Source organism: Uloborus diversus, chromosome 3 (assembly GCF_026930045.1).
Source record: "Uloborus diversus isolate 005 chromosome 3, Udiv.v.3.1, whole genome shotgun sequence".
Lineage (NCBI taxonomy): Eukaryota > Metazoa > Arthropoda > Arachnida > Araneae > Uloboridae > Uloborus > Uloborus diversus.
The window spans coordinates 8,410,520-8,433,364 of NC_072733.1; positions in this window are offsets into that span (position 1 = coordinate 8,410,520).

Genomic DNA, 22,845 nt, shown 5'->3' on the forward strand with positions numbered 1-22,845 from the left:
CAGTAAAGAGAATGTGGCCTCTCTTGCAATTTGTTGTTCAATTTATTACGTTATATTTTTACGTTATTTTATACGTTATATTATTACGTTATTTTATACGTTATATTATTACGTTATATTATACGTTATATTATTACTTTATTTTATACGTTTTTTAAACCTTTGGGACGGACAAATTCTCAATACACCGAATGGGACTCCGACTTTTGCCGAATGATAAAATGCAAGACTGCAAAAATATATACATCTAATGATAAGATATAATAGAAATTTGAAAAAAAGATAAACGGATGCAATATTTTAAAATTGTCACAACATTTGCCGAATTAGAAAGATTAAATGGTGATCCTTCATCTCCATTTAATCGCGTCGTTAGAAGGAGAAGGGTTTACAAGCTGCAGAAATTCATCATCTTTGTTTTCGGGTAGCTGAGGATTTTTATTGTTCTGACGCTTCTTGTAGGTCGTGATTAATTCTGCTATAAGGGTTTTGCAATAAATAGTTCCATTGATATAAAGGAAAGGTGGATTTCCTCTCGCCTTAGCTTTCGGAACACAATAAAGAGAATGTGGTTCTTCTTGTAATGTGTTGTTCAATTTATTGGAGTCAGGGGTGCCTCAAACTTAAAACTTTTGGTATGGGAAACTTCTCAATGTACCGAATGGGACTCCGATTTTTGCCGAATGATAAAATACAAGACTGCAAAAGTCTATACATCTAATGATAACAGACAACAGAAATTTGAAAAATAATAGTTTAAAAAATTTAAAAAACACGCTTTCGTAGCAAAATGAACTAAAAAGTGAAAAATAATCTTTGAATGATAGTAGTTGACCAAACACTTAATTTTAATGTAATACAAAAAAGCGTGGGGGGCTGTCTATTTACATTTCTCCTTGGACAACAAATGGAAGAAATTCAAGACAACTGATAAGAAGCCCCCCCCCCCCACGCTTTTTCGTATTACATTAAAATTAAGTGTTTGGTCAACTACTATCATTCAAAGATTATTTTTCACTTTTTAGTTTATTTTGCTACGAAAGCGTGTTTTTTTTTTTTTTTTTTTTAATTTTTTAAACTATTATTTTATTGTTCTGTTTTTTAGTCTATGTTGGAGAAATTTCAGGCGAAGAAATTATTTATAAAACGAGTGCGAGGTAATATCTTAAAATTAAGACAAGGGCACCCCGACGGGAAGCTACTGTGAGTCATCGATGTATGTTTGCGGAAATCATTTTTTATATTACTTTGAAAATTTGCGATGCATTTGAATAAAAGTTTTGTTCAACAATGGTCTGATCAGCATTGAATTTCCAATTGAAGGCTCGCCTAAATTTTGGCATAAAATTAGTTAAAAACAATTATATTTCATGTTCTAATTACCTTGGAACATTGTAACAATTTTTTTCTGATGCAGAAAAATTAAAAGTTTTTGTAGATATTTTTAATTAATTTTTGCGAGCATTTTTTTAATGTATTTTTAAAATTTTTCCTTTTTCACATTGTTGGATTTATGCCAAAATATTGAATAAAATTGGAGGAAACTAACAATTAAAAGAGTTAATTAATTAATTTAATTATATAATATTGCATTGTCATCGGGTCTGAGGTCGCGTGCCAAATTTCAAAAGAATCCGATAGCAGGAAGTGGGCGAAATTTGAGCTGCAAGATTCCGTTACAAGATACATACATACATACATATAGGTGAAGCTAATAAAAGAGAGTTAATAAAAAAAAGATAAACGGATGCAATATTTTAAAATTGACTCAAAATTTGCCGAATTAGAAAGCTTTGCGGAGGTCACAGTGACCTCGCATAACATCTGATCGGGATGCCCTTGATTGGAGTGATACTTAACTAAATGCACTTTAGCTTTTTATTTATTTATTTTACTACGAGCACGTTTTTAAGCTTATTTAATCGTTAACTCATTAGGAAAGTAGCAGCGCAAATATTGAACGTTTTGATGCGTACGTAAATGCATGTTAGCTGTGTAATGCGTACATGGCAGGTTTAAGGTCTTTTTGAGTTTTGATCCATGTATCTCTGTAATGCTAACCTAGTACTTTACCACGAATCCAAAAAGATCTCGAGTCCATGCGAGAAAGTCGGATTTTATGCTGTAAACGTAAGCCAAAGTTGTATATATCAATATCAATGTGTCGCCTCTGGTAGGTAATTTTAATTGCTAAATTCCGTAGGTGCCAGAGTGGTACATAAGGAATATAGAGATTTTTCCCGCAATTTTTTCGCTCTGCCTTACCTTTGTGTCATGAAGAAGTGGCTTTTACACTGGAGTGACCTTGACCATCTTTTTTCTTCATCTGTTAGCATAAAGTTGAAATGCGAAGAGATAGCAGGTGAACTGAAAGCGGAAAAGGTACATTTCATTTCTTAGTGTGTAGAATCAGTGATATTACGTAATCTATCGAAATTATACTGCTAGGGCGTTCTCGCTGAGACTACTTATTACAAATAAAATGGGGTTGTTTTCAAAATTTTAAAAGTATTTTTTTCTGAAAGAGTATGCTTAAAAACATAGGAACTGACCAATTTTTAAATAAATTGTTTAAGTTTAATATTTATAAAAAATTACTTAAATCGGTGCATTTTCATTTTTTACGTTTCTGTCGTGTGACATCACAAATGATGAAATGCCATTCAGTGTTGCCATTCACGGAGAAAAATATTTAATTCGCATCTTTACTCACGTGTATTGGCAACGATATGGTTGATAGCAAGCGTAGAAGGCAATGTTTATTTCGTTTCTTGATTATCATAACGTGAAAACGTGGGTAGAAAGAGGCTCCAAAGTGCATCATTTGTGTCGTCAAAAAGACCACGCATTGTTTTCAAAATTGGACATTTTAAAAAATTAATTAAAAAATAACTGTTGGGAAAATGCAAGTATTTTCTGGATCCATGTTTTTTTTTTTTTTGCTTATTCTATCAATTTCAGTGACTAAAAGTAGTACTTTTGACTGAAGGAAACAACCCCATTGGCTTTTTTCCGTTTCCATTTCGTCCGCCCTTTCTCCGTGGTCAAGCTATACCAACAAACCGATCCGAAACATAGCCAGTTGGTAGATTTTTCTCTTCAAAATATAAATGAACTTTACATTTTAAGTGCAGAAAAAAATCTATTTTACAATGATATTTAATTAGCAATTAGTGAAGATATGCCGAGTACGTGCGCTAAGTATCTTTTGAAAGAAGAGCAAGATAAATAAATATTATTGTCCCAAAATGGGACGAAAAGGATAAAAATGCCTCATAAATGATGAGGTGTTTTGTGATAAAAACTCGTCCGGTAAAGTGCCATTCACTCTTATATGACCTCGACCTTCATTTTCGTTCGGCCGATTGGAATTTCAATAGTAAAACACTGCAGGCATCCATTTAGCAAAATGATAGCAAAGCAAATCATTGCTCTTCATAGGGGTATCATTTTACGGTGAATACATAGAGATAACGCCGTTATACACTGCACGACAATCACCTTTTATTATTTCCTTCATTTTTTGTTAAACAATGGTCAAGTTTATTTGTTAATTTTTAATCTACCATAGTCAGGTATTTCTTAATTTGTTATCTTTTTGATCGGCAGACAGGAAGTCATGTTAAGTAAGCAGACTTAAATACCCAAATGAATGTTTTTGAACGTTTTTGTTTTCTTTTATTTTTAGAATCTCCGGGAATTTTGAGTCCAGCCAGGTTATAAGAAATTTAGGTTTCTTTCAAACCAGTAATTTCTAACTTTTTATTGAAGTGTAACAAAGTAGAGATAAAAAGAAAGTGAAAAACATTATTTTTCAAATTTACAATTGCAATCCTACTAGTGAAATTAAACATTAATTCAATGACTTTATTTTCTGCTTAAGATAGACTTTGTTGTTAGCTATTGAGTTAACTGAAAATTGAATTATAAGTGATTTAGCTCGAATTCAAAACCCATTCCTTAAGAAAAATCATTTAGTAGTAGGGTTTTTTTATTTTGTTTTATTTTATTTTATTTTATTTATTTTTTTTTTAATGATGAGAAATCTAATTTTTTTTCTCTCCCGCAAAAGTTATTTACGGGGATTTTATCGAAGTTCAAAGATCGAAGAAAATAGTAAATTTCTCATTAAGGATTTAAAATTTTTATATAGGTGTTTTACAATTAATACTATAGCGGTACATAATTCTTATTGCGTACGTAATACAGTCGAGCCCGCTTAATGAAATATCGGATAATAGAATATCCCGCTTAATGTAATAAAATTCCCATGTACTACACCGTTGGTGTTTGTTATTTTTATCCCGGATAATGGAATATTCCGCTTATTAGAATATTTTTTCCTGGCAAATTGCTTATTCCATTAAGAGGGTTCGACTGTACTTTTTCGATGAATAATTTAGATATTATGCCGCAACTTTTAAAGTTATCAGATTTGTTTTTCGATTCAATATTGTGGTTTCAACATTGCAGGTGTTGTAAATTAAAACAGCAAAATTCTTTGCTTCTCCTTATCAATGCAAAATGAAAAAAAATCAACTAATCTGACATTGATCTTTCTCTTTATACAGCCAGTTCGTATTTCAAATGCTAAATAATAATGAAGGGGAGTATGGGTAAGGGAAAGCCGGGAAAGCATTATCCTAACTTAAGGCAAACTCTCCAACGTGTCTCCAACTTCATCTTCCGTGAAGTAAATAGAAACTTAGCATTAAAAGCATCATTTTCATTATCAAATGCTTATTGCTAGACCAAAACTTTGGATTTTTTTTGTTATATTAACATAACAGTTTAAAACGCATATAACGCAAACAAAATACATAAGATAAAATATGCATAGGCTTTTCAATTTTTTCTTCTTCATACTGGGATGAAAAACAAATCTAAATGTAGTTTTATAATAATGTATTTTTATTATCCCATTCATACTACTTCCAAGATTTTTTTTAAAAAACTAAAATTTAAAATTTAGATACATTTTTGCTGTTATTATTTTTCCCCGCGTGGTATAAAACTTGAAGAATATTCTTAAGAGAACCCAGTACAAGTCAATATTTGAAACCAAATTGTTTATATTATTCCGACAAACAAAACAAAGTCAAAATGGGAAAGCTCTTTTTTTTTCAATTATCTTTATTATCTTTCTGCGAAAACCCTCTAAATATTAGTTACTACAAAGAAGACATTGAATTCATGCATTACTAACAAATAGAATCTTTTTTTGGGGGGGGGGAAACCTTTGCAAAAAAAAGTTCCTATTTAATTTAATATATTTTATAAACTTCCTATATTTTGTTAAGGAGCAAACTACTCTCAAAGACTTTTTTTTTAACGTCCATGCAATATTAAGTGTATTCCCTAGCATTCTCTTTTTTCAACAGTCTCTAAATCTGCAAATTTCTTGTTAGTAACAAATTCTTGTTACATTCAGTCGTTAAGGGAAAGACATTAAGCACATTTCAAAAAAAAAAAACTCCTAATTTTTCCTTTGTAGTCTACAAAACGCACCTCTGAAGTTTGTTGAATAAAAAGGATCTTAAACTGTAATTTTAATTTTTACCACAATATTGCACAAAATAATAGAACTTGGTGAGTTTTAAAACTTAAAAATAGAAAGAAGAATGCGAAAATTTGGGTTAAAACGCGAAAAGAAGTTTATACTTGAAGTGTTTATCGTTGCTTGTAAAGACACGGTGACGAAATGTCAACACTTCATTTTTCCACCGTCAGATCAGATAGCGACTTTGTAACCCTTGATTTTAAATTGTAAAACAATGAACTCAAAAAACTTTTCTTTTAACTTTTGCGATTAGATTCACAACAGATGAAATATAAAAACGAATCATCCCACCCTAATAACTTGCTCTTTCTCTGATCGTTCTTCTAATTCTGTAATCAAACGAGAAAATCTTCTTCATAAAAATTTTTAATCAAAAATAAGACGAAAAATAAATTAAATTAGTCGAACAAAAATATTTAAAAAAAACTAGAATTAAAGATTTATTTCACATAGTTTGTAACTCCCTCAAACCTGCAGAATGAAACAAAGCAACATAATATGTAACGTTCGAAACAATAAAATTCCTTTAGAAATAATATTTTATTTGCTTTTTTGACAACCGATAACTTTACAATTATTTATTTTTTTTAAATTATCTGTTAAATATCTTACAATTTCTATTCTTTCAGAATATGAGGTCTTCCCCAGACATGAAAGCTTGGGTTCCGCAAAAAATTCTGATAAAGAAATTGAGGATAATGAAGATGAGCTAAACATAAACCCTGCCACAGGTGACGCTTTAGCTATTAATCTTTCAATGATTTTAACTAAAAGAAAAGATACCAAAATTTAGGCTATTTCAAACTATATATATATAAAGACGAAAAAAATCTTGTATAGAACATTGGAAGACAAATATCTAAACAAAAAATTTTTAGCTTTAAATTATTAACTGTTTCGTTTTATGTCAAATGTAACGTATATGTTTGTGTCTGTATATACAGGATTTTCAAAAAGTCCTTGACGCGTCAAAAAATTTATAGAAGAGCAAAAAATTGTCGTATCAAGACAATCAATCAAATCTTCCCAGGTTCACGTTCTTTATATGACATCGTAAAATAAAGAAAAGAAAGAAAAGGGAAATAACTTCTAAATTCTGTTTAAAGCTGGTGATGTACCATCACAGTAAGAAAAACAAACGCGTTACGAGGTGTTTAGTCATTTTACTAACCAGAAATTAGAACCTTTCATTACTAGAGTTTAATGTTTGAACCATTTGTTGTTCAAACCACATCTAAACGGAAGGTTCAAATGCAGTTTGAACCTACCATGCAGGTTAGAGCAAGCAGGTTCATCCTATGTTCTAGCGAGCATGGACTGCGGACACAGTTAAACATACTAGGGTAAACGAGCTGATGTGTGACTCACAGGACTTCCTTTTACTCCAATTTAATGTCGTTTTCCCATTATTGGTAATTTTAATGTGATTCAATAGTTAACTCTCTAAATATCACCAACAATGGCCAAATTAAAACCAGATTTAAAAAAAAAAAACGCAAAATTTGTCGCCAAGTCGGCGACAAAACTTAGCGACCAAAAGACTGACGATATATCGTGAAGTGTCCGCTAAATTGTAACATCATTTGAGTTTACATCGAAATTAACAATGATTTCCCCCAAAAAAGGGACAAAAGACCCCCTTTGAAACACCCGAATGCTACCAAAAAAAAGGTGCACAACTAGACCCTACTAGGAGTCTACGTACCACATTTCAACTTTCTAGGACAAATGGTTCTTGAGTTATGCGACATACATACGCAACGCACATCCGCACATCTCCACATACGCATATACATACATACGTAGATACAGACGTCACGAGAAAACTCGTTGTACCTAACTCGGGAATCGTCGAAATGGATATTTCGCGTTTTTATGCGTTCTTAGGCACTTATCCACGTGTGGTCGAGTCGAAAAAAACTCAACATTCATTCGGGGGTGAGCAAAATGGAAATTAAGGCCGATTTTTGAGGAAAATTTTTTTCGCTAATACAAAACTTCCTTTTTTGTAAAAGGAAGTAAAAAAGAAATAACAACGTTAAAAAGCATAAATTGCAGGTTGCTGCAAACACGTGTTTCGACGCTACAAGCTTTTTTCAATGCAAAAGAAATGAGCTAATGGATAAAAAGAAATCCGACGAACGAAATCATCGATGAAACCGTGGTAGTATAAAGTCGTATTTGTCGGATGTTTTTTCATCCATGATAACATATTGAAAGAAGCGTTCCTTGTAACGCCGAAACACGGGCTCTCAGTAATTTAATTGTGATTTTGTTATTTCTTATTTTACACTTTAGAACAAAGGAATTTATTTAATTACTTGGGTAATTAGCGTGTTTTTAGTAATCTGCAATTTGTGCTTTGTGACGTTGTTATTTCTTATTATACTGTTTAGCACGAAGATACTTATTTAACTACTTGGGTAATTAGCATTTTCAGATCTTCAATGCCAGCAATGCTACACAAGTTGACATAAATAAACACAAAACATTCGTGACCTGAGAAATATTATGGTGTAAACCACATATTCACACGACAATTTGTTGCTTTGCTAAATTTTTTAAAAAAATTTAAGGACTTTTTGGACACCCTGTGCATTTAGAGAGTTTAAAACGCATACTTTAATAAGTAATTAATTCATAATTATGTAACAAAAAATATCATCAGGTACCTATTTATTTTTCATTAATTTAGTTTTTAATTTATTGCGAAATAATAATTGGTTTTAGGAATAGTTGATAACTTTCTAAAATATCAAACTATTGTTAGATGAAATATAAGAAAAATCTTTTTTTTTCTATATTTTTACTTCTTATTTTGTCAAACCATTTAATGTCAAAATTCTAGCAAAAGAAATTTGTTTAAAAAAAACTTTTATTACCAGTCGAGTACTATAATACTCAGTAACTCTTAAAAAAAACACTTAAAACCCAATAAATAAAGCCAAAAACTCTCATTATTTTCGATGCAAAAAAACATTTTTGAGTGCAACCTAATACCTGAAAACCATACAACCAAAATTGGAAGAAAAAAATGTGAAATAACACCGTTCTACAAAAAATGACAACAAAGCTCATAGAAAAAATGACTTCAAAGCATTAAGAAAAAAGACGTCTAATGTTTTGAAGTTTCTACGTTCATCATCGGACCTCTAAAATACCGAATCATCCTGAAAAAATGCAGAAAGGAAATTATTCCGTCACAAAACACAAAATCAAAATGAGGAAATAAAAGATAGTTTAAGAAAATTGTCAACCAATGTTTTTTGAAGTTCTTATTCTCATCATCAACTTAAGAGCAGACCTCTAACATTTTTACGAATTATTAGTTTTGAAATTTACTTGACTCTAAGAAATAACTACATTTTTACAAATAGATGACGACGTTTGTAGACCAGGCATTGGTATTTAAAGCATAAATATTTACCAATGACAAAAAATCCGCACAAAACTTCGAACACTCACTGACAGAATCCAAAAAGCAAAATCACATAATTGCTACAAAACACGCAACCAACTCGACATAATATTCAGCACATAAATGCTATTATCTCATCACTTTGGGAATACAGCGAGTTAGACTCTCTCGTGATTATTTCCCATACGAACATCAAAACATATTACAGGCGACTTGCAATCCAATCCTCTTTTGCACTCTCCGAGTTTTGTATGAAATGGGCTTATTCACGCATAGATTGAGTTTGGTGCAGAGTTGTCGGTTGGACGAAGGTGTCTTGTTCTGGAAAGGTATGAATGGCAAATTGAGGGGCGGAGTATGTTGTGTTTCTCAACCCCTCCCCCATCCACCAGCAGGTACAAGATTCGAAATCATCATGAGAAAATTATTTCGGCGTGAATTGTTTGAACTAGTAGAGCATTCGAGGTTAAATGGGAGCTTGAATTGAAATTTTGCTATCATTTAAAGTGGCATGTCATACGAAAATTTGGAGGATACAAGGGTTTAAATTCTTCGTAAATTTAGAGTTATTTATTTGTAATGAGATAGCATTGTTGAATTTTATACTTCTGTATAAAGTTGAACAAAATAGCTGCAATAAAAACAAGTGCATGGTATATATATATATATATATATATATATATATAAATAACAGCTTTTAAAAATTCAGGAAAGTCTCACAATCCTGTATTGTTTTTAAAATCAGAGTTAGTCTGACCACCGATGAGATGGAAATGCAAACATCCGGTTTACAGCCATAAATGGACAAAATTCTTAGTTTTCAGGGATGCAAGCTTTCGCAGATTTGAGTGAGTCTCTAAATTAAGTAGGGTCTTGTTAAATTGACGAAGAACGTGCATCATTTTTCCCCCCTCATCTAGATAGGCTCGTCTTTACTGGACGTTTACCAATTCCATATTATTCGTTAGCAGACTGTATTCTATTTTGGTTTCAGCTTTGAAAATAGTTTGTTTGACTATACTAACAGTTAACTTCATTATTATTATAATTCATTTTTGTTTTTGCAACGCCAAAAACCCTTCTCCCACTCACGATAGAGGAAGGATAGTATTTTTTTTTTTAAGTTGGAAATTGCTTTGAAGCTAATTATTTTTGTATTCTGTGAAACGTAACAGACCAATACCGTTTCAAAATATATATGAATCTACTAACGCACTTTTCATAACAGTAATAGATATATATTTTTTTTAATATCTTTCATTTTATTGCTGAGTTTTTGATCATTTATGTTGCTTTAAATTATTTAAAGATGTCGTTTAGGTTTAAGGGTATTGTTCATGTAGGTTAAAGGAAAATGTTTAAAGTTTTTTATGTATTTAAGACGTTAAATGTACCTTTCTTATGTAAAATTTTCTCAAAAAGCATAAATGCTGTATAAGCAACATTTTGTTGATATTCCTATAGTAAGATAACATGCACATAATACATTAAGTTTTCTTTTAATCAGAAACTTTTTAGACGCATTTCATTTTCTAAAATTAGAAGCACCCAGCAAATCTCAAAATCCTTGCGCTTAAATAGTAAATAGTACAAAAAATATCTCACAAAATTCAAAACAATAACTTGGAGACATTTTGAGTAGAAGGAACACGAGCTTCAATAAAACTTCAATTGAGAAAAGCAGCTTCCTTACTGAAAGAAGTCCTAAAAAAAAGTCTCGATAATGTTACTAAAACTAGCTTGATAAATAGATCATCTATTTCTTGCTCGTTTCATTCTTTAGGCTCTTACACACTCGCTCATTCATTTATTTATTATCTTTTTTTTCCGTTGTGCATTTTTGTATTTTAAGAATATTTTTAAATTCATTTTAAATAATAGATTTTTAACACATTTTAATTAGTTTTCTTATGACTAGTTAACTAAGTAACAAAAAATTGCCATGGAAAAAGATTAAAAGTTTAAACTGTCGGAATTATGCTACTCACTTACTAAATTCAAAATAATAATAAAAATAATAATGAATAATAAAACTATGAAGCACGACGATAAACGGATTAAATCTTGAAAAAAAAAAAAAAAACAGTTGAAATTCATAAACTTAGAAAAAGGGTAAATTTGGGAGAAGAACTACTAAATCCCGTCTTAAACAAAATTTGTTTATCATGCTTCAAATTACAACTAATACTAGTATAGGTCTAAATTTTCCTTGTCGTTAAAAATTCTGAAAGAGGTATTTTTAACAGTGAGTATTAGTGCGTATCTAGTTACTCTAACAAAAAGATAAAACTTTTAGGGCTTATCTTAAGGGGTTATAGTACCTCAAAAATGATGAAACGATCAAACAAATTTTTATTGCTTATTTCAAAACTAAAAACTATTCTGAACACAGGGAAAAAGTTTCATTGCTTTAGTTCAAATACTTAAAAAATTATAAGTGGTTTTAGGCCGTGCTCGCTATATGTTCTTATGCAAAAGAAATACTTTAAACTGCTTTTTCTCGATGATGGTATTTTTGTGTTTTCATGTCATTAGAATCCCTAAGGATTTTTTTCTATTAAAGATACAGCTTTAAAGTAATACTTTTTGCAATTGGGGTAACATATGTGACAAAATTGTGTATTGGATAAGCATTTTATAAATTTCGCAAATGGTTAGAGCATGTTATACCTTTAAAAACCAATTTAAAAAAAAAAAAAACTTTGATTTTTTGCATAATTAATCACAGAAAATTTTCTAAAACTCATAAGCAAATGAATGCAGATTTTTAGAGATGATTATAGTGATCGTTTAGCAAAAAAAAAAAAAAAAAAATTAATTAGTGCAAAAATAGAAAAACCTTAGGAATTTCAAAAAATTGAAATTTTCTTCAATTTTTTGAATTTTTAAAAAAAGTAGGCAATGTTTTTAAATTTTGAAAATAAATTATTGATTAAGAAATAAGTATGCATGTTATGGTTTCAAAGAAATATTAAATTTACTTAAATTAAAAAAAATGTTTGAAATGTACTGTGACCCCTTAAATGAAGAATAAGTGATTAGCAATCAGCAGCGCATAACCTGTGAGAAGACTCGGGGATAACTTTCAAAAATTGGAGCTCTTGAGAGTAAATAAATTAGTTTTTTTGTTTATGGTATTAAAGTTCCTAATTCTGTATCCTTATTTCTAAAAACCATAGACTAATAATAAGAGTAGACCGAGCTATGGCAACCCTTTTGCTGCTCATAAACCAAACCATGTGACTGGTGGATATCCTAGCAACAGCGGGCGTTAATCGTAGCAGACGATCAACGCCAGCGCGAAATAAAATAAATAGAATTGATGGAACACGGAAGAATGATCTTTTATGGAGTCCGATTTGTAAATTTGTTGTTCTAAGTTGTAAATATTTTGTTAATATAGTGAGTTTTTCGTTTAGATAGTATTGTGCATTTTCTTTATTCAATTTCAATAACTCTCTAAGCAATAAAAGATGCAAGCGACCAAGAAGAATCAGCAAACAGTAAGATTTTTACATACAGTTTCAATTTAAGATACCGATTAGTACATTTTTGCGTTAATGCAAACCGTTTACGCCATTTCGTTCACGCCAACGCTGACAGCTCCAAATGAAATAAAAGTTACCGAAAACTGATCAAAAACTATTACTAATGTCAAAATAATGCATAACTAAAAGAAAAACAGTTCAATCTCTGCACCTGGAAGTTTTTTTTAATGAAAACACATTGTCTTAAAATACATGTCGAGTGCCAAACTATAGATAATGCTACCATCTAGCAACCATGCTGCCAAAGTCTTCGCCAAGCCCTTCCACTAGTCACATGATACATCTATGAACCAATTTTCTTCATCAGCAAGAATGAGAAAGCTCGGTCTACTCTTATTATTAGTCTATGCTAAAAACCGCCCCCAGTATTTCTTGTTCAGTTAAGGATTACATGCCAGATAGATATGAGAGTGTAATGAATTTGTTTTACATTTTATAAAATTGTTTCTTTCTAATTGGTAAGAAACGAGCTGATGTGTGCATCACATGACTTCCTTTTACTCTAATTTAATTTCATTTCCCCATTACTGGCAATTGTAATATAATTCAATAGTTTAATCTCTAAATATCACCAACAGTGACCAAATTCAATCAGATTTTTAAAAAAAGTCGCCAAATTGGGATAAAACATGGCGACCAGAAAACTCGCGATATATCGCCAAGTGTCCGAAAAATTATAACACCTCAAAGGGGCCAAAGACCCATTTAGAAACAGCCGAATGCAACAAAAGAGGAGGTGCACAACTGGACCCCACTATGAGTCTACGTACCAAATTTCAACTTTCTAGGACATGCCGTTCTTGAGTTATGCGACATAGATACGCACATACGCACGTACGCACATACGCACGTACGCACATACGCACGTACGCATATAAGCACATACGCACACACATACATACGTATATACAGACGTCATGAGAAAATTCGTTGTAATTAACTCGGGAATCGTCACTATGGATATTTCGCGTATCTGTACGTTCTTAGGCACTTATCCATGTCTGATCGAATCGAAAAAACAACTCAATAATCATTCGGGGGTGAGTAAAATGGAAATTAAGGTCGATTTCTGAGTGAAAATATTTTTGCGAAAACAATACTTCCTTTTTTGTGAAAGGAAAAAAAATAATGGAAAATTTAAATTGTTTCAAAAAAAGTCATGTTCGTTACTTCGACTTTACATTCAAGCAAAAAGCACGACTGGGTTGAAAATTTTGAGATCAACGCTTTAGAACAAGGCCAGAGTTCCTTTCTTTAAAAGTAACAACTAAATTGGGTTCTCAATGATGTTGTTTCTTTCAGTTTGTTTCCTTCAGTCAAAAGTACTACTTTTAGTCATTGAAGTTGATAAAATGCGAAAAAAAAAAATAACTTGGACCCAGAAAATACTTTAATTTTTCCAACATTTAATTTTGTATTATTATTTTTTAAATGTCCGATTCTTCAAACAAAGCGTGGTGCTTTATAACTTCACAGCTGCTGTACTTTGGTGCATTCCACTCGTGCGCTGAATGTTTATGCTTGTTGTCTTCCGCGTTTCCAGGTTATGGTTATTCAGAAGCGAATTATATATTGCGCTCTACGCTTGCTATCAACCATATCGTTGCCACTACATATAAATAATGAAGTAAATTAAATATTTCGCTCTGCGCTATTGGCATTTCATCGCTTGTGATCGCACTGTGATTTTTTAAGCGTAAAAAATTAAATTGAATCTGCGCACCGATTAAAACAATTGTTAAAAAATTCTAAACTTTGTCCAATTATTTAAAAATGGTCAAATCCTATGTTTTTAAACATGCTTTTTCAGAAAACAATTATTTTACAATTTCGGAAACGACCCCATTTCGCTTGAATGAACTATTTCGTCAAGTTAGATAGTCTCCAGTTGACGCATTTTGCCTTAGTTTACAATTATTTTCATCACATTCTTATTTTTAAGTAGTATCTAGTAACTTATTCTTTTTTTTTTTTTTCTTATCCTCAAATTCACTTGTTTTCATGTCTTTTCACAAGTTTTGAATTAAGAATCATTTTATCAACTGCCAAACTGCGCTGCATACGACCATTTCAATTTGTCAAAACATTCTCAGTAATTTCATCTCAGACTGCAACAAGCCGGAATTCGGCCCGAAATAAACCAACCATTTAATTACCGGATAAAAATTGCACCAATTTCAGCACTTTGATGCTAGGAATTTCTCATTAAATCCATACAATGATCGGCTTTGGAAGGGGAGTTTCTCGGCACGCATCACAAACCCCTACAGAACCCCAATCCTCCTTTGCATCTCTTTAAATGAACCCATTCACGCGCTGATTGAATCCTTCCTGGAGAAATCGCACTCGGAATTGCAGAACTAAGCAGTCATGTCTGGAAAGGCGTTAATGTCACGAAAGCGTGAGGGAAATTGGGAGCTTAAATTTCAAATTTTACAAATCCGGATTGGGCTTGGAACTTTGTAGTTCAAGTGCGAAACGATATCTCTACTCCGAACTCCTCCGAATAAAGATAGTAGTGGCCAGGTACTTTGGAGGGTGCAGAATGTATCATCTAAGCTCAATATTCAATATTCTTATGAATGATTTTTTTTCGATGGACAAATCTATTCAATCTTTTCAGACGTAGCATTCGGTATACCGAACATGAACAATAAACAGCTGCTAATCATTTATTAATTGAATAAATTACTCAATGTAATTCGTTGTCAACTCTTTACAGTCTGCTTATATCTGTGCATGAGTTTTTCGTTTTGGGATTGACAACATAAAGAAATAGGGATCAGGAGAATGGGACTAGGACTCATTTTCCCAACTATGGATTCTCGTCGCAAAAGCGTGTTTTTTTTTTTTTTTTTTTTTCTCTTATTTTTTAAAAATATATTAATCTTTTATTAATCATTTCAAGTGCTTATATTATGTTTTATTATTGTTTAGAGAATATTTTATAATGAAGTTTGATGTATCATCGTTGTTTTTTTTAATCTGAAATACGTATTTCAATAATATATGTCCAGATTATTGGACGTGTCATAACTCTTTTAATTTTTCACCTATAAACTTGAAATTTTGTCCATACGATACTCTTTACAGAGTACAGTGTCTACCAAATAAAAACATTTTTAATTAAGTACTTAAATTCCGTCTGAAAGGGTTTTAAAAGAATAGTTGCAAGGCTAAATTCACCCTTCATTACCAGGGTAAGGCTTAATTCATCACTCCGTTTTTTTCTGAGTTTAGCTTTACAAACATCAAAAAACAGTTTTAGGGCCGTATTTTTTCTTGGTAAAGTCATTATTGATTGCTGGAAGAGAAATAGAAAACTTACATTACAAATTTTACAAATCCAAATAGGTACTGGAACTTTGTAATTCAAGTGCGAAACGATACCTTTACTTCGAACTCCTTCTAATAAAGATAGTAGTGGCCAGGCCCTTTGGATGCTGAAGATTGTTTTAACTTGGTTCAATATTCAATGTTCTTCGAGATATTTTTTTTACAATGGGGAAATCTATTTAACAGAAAAACTGCAGAACTGAGTTAATCCTTGAATACATGGTAAGGCTTAATTCATTATTCCGTTTTTTCTGAGTTTATTCAAGTTTTAGAAATCCGGATTGGTCTTGGAACTTAGTAGTTCATGTGCAAAACGATACTTCTACTTCGAACTCCTCTGAATAAACATAGTAGTGGCTAGGTACTTTAGATGGTGAAGAATGTATCAGCTTAGTTTAATATTCAATGTTCTTAGAGATATTTTTTTTACGAACGGGAAATCTATTGAACAGAAAAATTTTAGAACTGAGTTAATACTTCAATGCATGGTAAAATTTGATTCATCATTTTGTTTTTTCTGAGTCTATCTTTACGAACAACAAAAAACAGTTTTCTGGACCGTATGTTTTCTTGATAAAGCCATTATTAATTGTTGAAAGGAAAATTGGAAGCTAAAATTTCAAAATTTACAAACTCCGATATGGGCAGTAACTTAGTAGCTCAAATGTGAAACGATACCTTTGCTTCTAATTTATACGACTAGGAAGGGTTGTTGTTAGTTGACAGATACTTTGGGTGGTGTAGAATGTTTTTGTTTAATTTTATATGCAACACTAAATTACTGATAAATTCTTTTAGTAAAAAATTTTTAAAATAAAAATAATAAACATAAATAAATAAATATTTAATACTGCTTTTTACAATTAACAATAAATTTACAAACTGATTATAGGAAAATAATAACTACACATATTTACACATTTTTTAACACTTACAATATCCTATATTACGAATAATTATACGGAGAGCGGCTACACTGCAAAAAAAAAGCTGTTGTTTTTACAGTAAAATACTGGCAGCTCGCATTCCAAAGAAAAACTGCAAAAATTACAATTCTAAACTGTAAAATTTGCAGTAATATACTGTTTTATAACAGACTTTTACTGTGAAATTTACAGCGATAAACTGTAAAATTAGTAGTAATATACTGTCTTTTAATGGAGTTGCCCTATGAAATTAACAATGATTAACTGTAAAATTAGCAGTAATATACTGCTTTTTAATAGAACTGCCCTGTAAAACTTACAGTATCAAACTGTAAAATTAGCAGTAATATACTGCTTTTTAATAGAACTGCCCTGTAAAACTTACAGTATCAAACTGTAAAATTAGCAGTAATATACTGCTTTTTAATAGAACTGCCCTGTAAAACTTACAGTATCAAACTGTAAAATTAGCAGTAATATACTGCTTTTTAATAAAACTGCCCTGTAAAACTTACAGTATCAAACTGTAAAATCAGCAGTAATATACTGTTTTAGGAATGACTTGACCTGTAAATTTAACAGAGATAATATGTAAAATTAACAGTTATATACTGTTTTGTAACGGAATTGCCCTGCAAAATTAACAGTATCAAACTGTAAAGTTCGCAGTATTATGCTGCGGAATCAACGGAATTGTGCCATAAAAGCAGCAGTAGTATACAGTTTTATAAATGATTTGTACAGTAAAATTAACAGCAGTAAACCATAAAATAAAGTTATCAATTTTTATGCAAAAGGGTTTTTTCACCCTACCGTTTCTTTTCATAGCCGAAATCACTGCTTTTACAGCTGAAGAGCAATATAGAAAAGTAAAGCATTTGATTCTGTATGTACGTTGTAGAAATCAGCCTACATACGAAATCTGTTCCTTTTCTAAAGTTTTTCAACAACAAAAATAATGTTTTAGGCTATGAAAAGCGACAAATAAAGAAATATAAAACACTTTTACATAAAAATAGTTAACTGCTGCTAAATATATGTTTTATTGATATTAATGTCCTTGTACACAAAATAAATCAATGCCCCGTCTCAATATTTTATAAACACATGTTAAAGAAGAAAAAGTGGTGCATTTTCATTTCTACAAAAAACTTTCAGCTCTATTGCAGACTTAAAAATTTACAAATTGAAGGAAATTGCAAAATATGGTCTGAAGCTTTATTTTAAGAAGTTATAGCTTTTTCATAATACAAAACTTTTTGATCCATGGAGGTAGTAAAAATGAGAAAGGTTTTTTTATATATAACTGAAAATATTACATCGTATCTTCACTAAAAGTACTTTTTTCACTTCCAGCATTATTGTAATGCTAAAATGTGCAGCATAACGTGAGAAATGTTTTGCAATATGCAATCCATTTAACCTTTAAGTTTATTTTAACTTGATGCATGCAATTATATGCATTTATTTTTCTTTTATGGTAAAACAGAAAATTTTCATGGTTTTCTTCTTTTTTTAATGTTATAAGTTGCATTTGGATCTACTTTATTTGAGAAATACTAGTAACAAACTAATTTTATTTCACACCATATGTGCAGTATACAGCATTTAGACTGCACAGAATGGTTTTTATTCTAAACTGATTATTATAGATTAGATAATACTTTATCCTATTAACCTTTTAAAATTTACATAGATGAAAACTATAAATATGTGACGATTTAAAATTCCAGAGCTACTAAACAGAAACAATTTTTCACTCGGTATAATAAAATCTGCAGGTTTATGAGTACTAGTATTAAAGTTAAAAATTGGTTTTACTACTCCAAAAATTATATAACTTTATATTATGTTATACTGTTTTCATGAGAAAAAATGAAACATTCACACCATTAAAAATTGCCAAATTATTTTATTTCGTATACATCACCTATAAATATCGATTAGTAGTTTTTACAGTGAAATTGCAGAAATTCATTTAAAACCGAATGCTAATTTTTTCAAGGCCAGTATTTTTACATTACAAACTTGATTCTTCTTTGTAACATCTTTGCCGACTTAGGTGCCATCATTAGGCCTTATATCATGAAAGCATCTGTCAAAATAAAAATTGTTAGATTCTCATAAAACTTGTGGACACCAAAAAATATTCATGGAAAAATCAAATTACGTAGGTATAAAAATACGCCCTAAAATAATTAAAATTATGACTCTGAATGATCTGAAATTAAGATTGCCTTGGGAGTTGCTTTTATCTTGAAACCGCTTAACATATACCTAAATTGTAATTGAATCGTTTATTTCAGGAACCAGTTAAGCGTTAAATATGTTGCTTTAAGGAGAAAAAAAAACTGCTGTGCAGCAATTTGGAAACTACGCAATTGAAACGGTGGTTTATTAGTGTCTAATTGAAATAGACCTAATCTGAATACTTTACATAAGAACTCAAAAAAGAAAAAAGAAAGAACATAATCTTACATTTTATCTTCCATGTCAAGAAATGCACTTATACTGGTTTCTGAAATACAATTTAAAAAAATCCTTCTAACTTTCGGTAGTTTTGAAGGATTTTGTAATACATAGGAGACCGTTGATTAAGAGTAATATTTATTTTTTCCGATCGGATAACTGAAGTGATTGGTGATCGGGAGAATATATATCTTAAGGATAATAAAACTTGAAACTAGTTTCTTCTTATAATAGGCTCCAGATTATTGGATTGCAATATGTTTACTTCAAAGCAATAATTAGGATGCGGTAGAAAATTATTTTTTTAGAAAATGGAGCAAGGTCGACGTTTAGGACAACCAATTGGGAAATATTAAGGTATTCATTTAAAACAATGAATACTGCATCTAGCCTCTTTTAGCCCCCCTCCCCTCCCCGAGTTGCTATAGTAGCACTGAAAACCGTAGATGTTTTTTCTTTCTTTTTCTTTAACTCATATTCCATTCCAACACTTGTTAACAGCTCGAGCTATGTTCAACTGATACCAGCTTCATATTCTTTTTCTTCGACAGCTACCCATTATTAGAAATCTGAATATGAAACAATGTGTGATGTAAAATAATTTAAATTTCTGTACTTAATATGAAATATTTTACTTGTAATTTTTTAAAATATTTTTTTTTCATATATTTTATTTCACAATTGTGTTACTATATTGTTTAAATTAAATTTTTTGGAGCTTTTTTTCTAAGTACTAAGGAACTGCATAAAAAAATCATTTGAGTTGAAATAAAATAATACCGTAAGAGCATTCTATCTTATATCTGTCTTAATATTTAAGCATAATTTAAGATGTTTCATCTATATTTTATGTCTTTTAAAATGTGGACGCCCCCCCCCCCGTTTTGAACAGCTATCGATATCCCCATTTAATCCGCCAGCGACTTTTTTTTTTTTTTTAAGTGCTACTTCTTTTGATAGGATTTAGACAAGTTATCTTTAAGTTTTTCAGAATTTACCTGAAACTCGGAAGAAACAATTCTATATTCCCAAAATCAAGATGACTTAGTTAAAGTCAATTCAGTAAAAAATGAAAATGGATCAGAAAAGTTGAAAGTTTTTAACAAAAAAATAAATCGACAAACATGTCAAGAAATAGATTAAATCTGATACTGCCAGTTCTAATCATTAAGAAATTGTAAGTCCACATTTGGCCCGCCGTCCTTGCTGTAAACAATGCTACCCTTCTTGGAAATGCTTGCCAGAAGACCGCATCTCTTTTAACTGTAAATTTAAATATGCTCACATTTGCAAAATAACTGCTTTTTATTTACATTACAATAAAAATAATCTATAATTTTGTTTGATAAGTGTCACAAGTCTGAATATACGAAGAAAGTTTCATACGCTGTAATACATCGTACTTTTAGCATGCTGTTTTGGTTCCTTCGATTTTAATAACATGTAAAAACAAAGAATCAGTGTTTCAAAATTTACTGGAAAATTTAAAAAAAATAATGAAAGAAATGTACGTCTAATTTAGCTCTAGCAACAGAAATTTCTGTATTCCGGTGATTCTTGAAGTGATAATATTCAACTACCCGTAAAATCTAATATTAAATTACAAATTAAAAAAATTCAGCCTTAAATGAATTGTATGACCGATCACATTTCAATCAAAACAAAATAAAATTTAGTTTATCTTGTTCCAATATATAGTTCTTGATTGTAACATAGAACCTGGCAACGGGCCACAAAAATCAGTTTCAGGGGCCCAATACGGCACGCAGAATGTAGGATAGGCTTCAGTGGCTAAGAACGCTCTAAAACTCAAAAGCATTGGTGATTACAAATTACATCCGAAAACACAAAAATATAAATGAAAAGACATACTTAAAAACTTCCGTTTTTCGTTGCCGGCATTCATATCACAAAGTGAATCATAGCAACATCGTTCAGACTAGAGGCTTCTTTGAAATTCCAAGCGGAACACAAATGCAAACTGCCATCTTGATAAAGACTGCCATTCAGTTCTGGTCACAAGTTAAATATTTCTTTACATTTGAACACCACTAAACTAAAATAAATGATATTGCATTAGTGAATAAATTTTAATGAAGTAAATTCAGGCGGCTAGAATGAAATTTATAGTTTAAATTTTTCCGAAATACCAAACCGCAACCATATCACCGGGCATAAATTCAAAATGAAATCAACTACAATTTTTTTTCCGTGTGCTGGAGTGACAAGAACAAAATATTCGCTAGAAAATACCCCCCTTCTTGGCAAGCCAGCACACGCAAAAAATGAAATACTACAAGAAATGAATAAAAAATATATTATAGGCTATCCGATTGTGTGCACAAATTATAGCTTAAACATAATGGAATAATTGAAACATTTCAGAAAAAAAAATCTAGAAAAATATGTCATTGCAATTCAAGCTTTACGTAAATTTTCCCTACAGAAAGTTTTGTGAAACAATCAGCTAAATTATTTTTAGTTTCTCAACAAATTTTATTTCAAATTCATTTTTGTCAACCGAATTCCTTAGGAAATGGTACCCCACATTAATCTGCTTAGTTCTGCAATTCTCTATTGCAGAACTGGAAAAATCGATCGCAACTAGATTGTCACAGTGCAGAGTACTATTAATCAATCTAAAATTCTGAACTCTTTTTGTGGCCAATTAATTCATTTAAAATTTTTTTGATCCACATAACTTCCATAGATTGTTCACTAATGGAAATATACTCCGCTTCCATTGTTGACAGTGCTACGCATTTTTGTTTGAATGTACACCATATTATTCGTACCCTATCCAAAAACACTTCAAGCGCCCCCCCCCCCCCCCGGCATTGGAATCCGGTCGTCGTGATTTGAGGCGTAATCTGTATCAGAATAACAATGATTTATTCAATTTACAGACAAAATTTAGATTTCAGGGATCGTCAAACCCTTCGGTTGTCTCACAAATCTCCTCCTTTAAATCCGCATATAGGTACGCATTGCAAACATCTGCTTGGAAATGGACCCAATGTAGCTTCTACACAAAAATTGAAAAGAAAGCCTCAACCAAAGGAAAAGAAATTACTGGAGAGAACACTTGAGAAAAGTATCCCCCCCCCCCGCCCCCATAGCTGGTAGTTACCTAAAATTACCAGTCAAGCCCTGAAGCGCATTATTTCGTTCTTCTCATCTGTTCCGTTGCGTTTTGCCAATCTTCACTTTCTGGCGTTCTCAAACTTTGTTTCAAATTTGAAAGAATTACATCTTCGAAAATGTTAGCTTCTAGCTTACGTGAATTATCCCCCCTATCTTCATCAGAATCTGATACTTTTCTTGAATTATCATCACAAGTGTAATCAAAATATTTTGGGTCATATTCAATGTTATTTTCGGAACAATAAACCTCGACTTCGCGATTCGGACTTTAGAACCGTCATGTCACTATATACTTTGCCTTGGTATTTCTTTAACCCATTTAATTCTCACAACATGCTATTTTATGATTTTCAGGATATTCATCTTCTACTTCAGATTTACTCAGAAGTGAAATAAAACTGTATATCTCTGTTTCCCGTTCCTGTTTTTTCCCCCGCCCAGAAT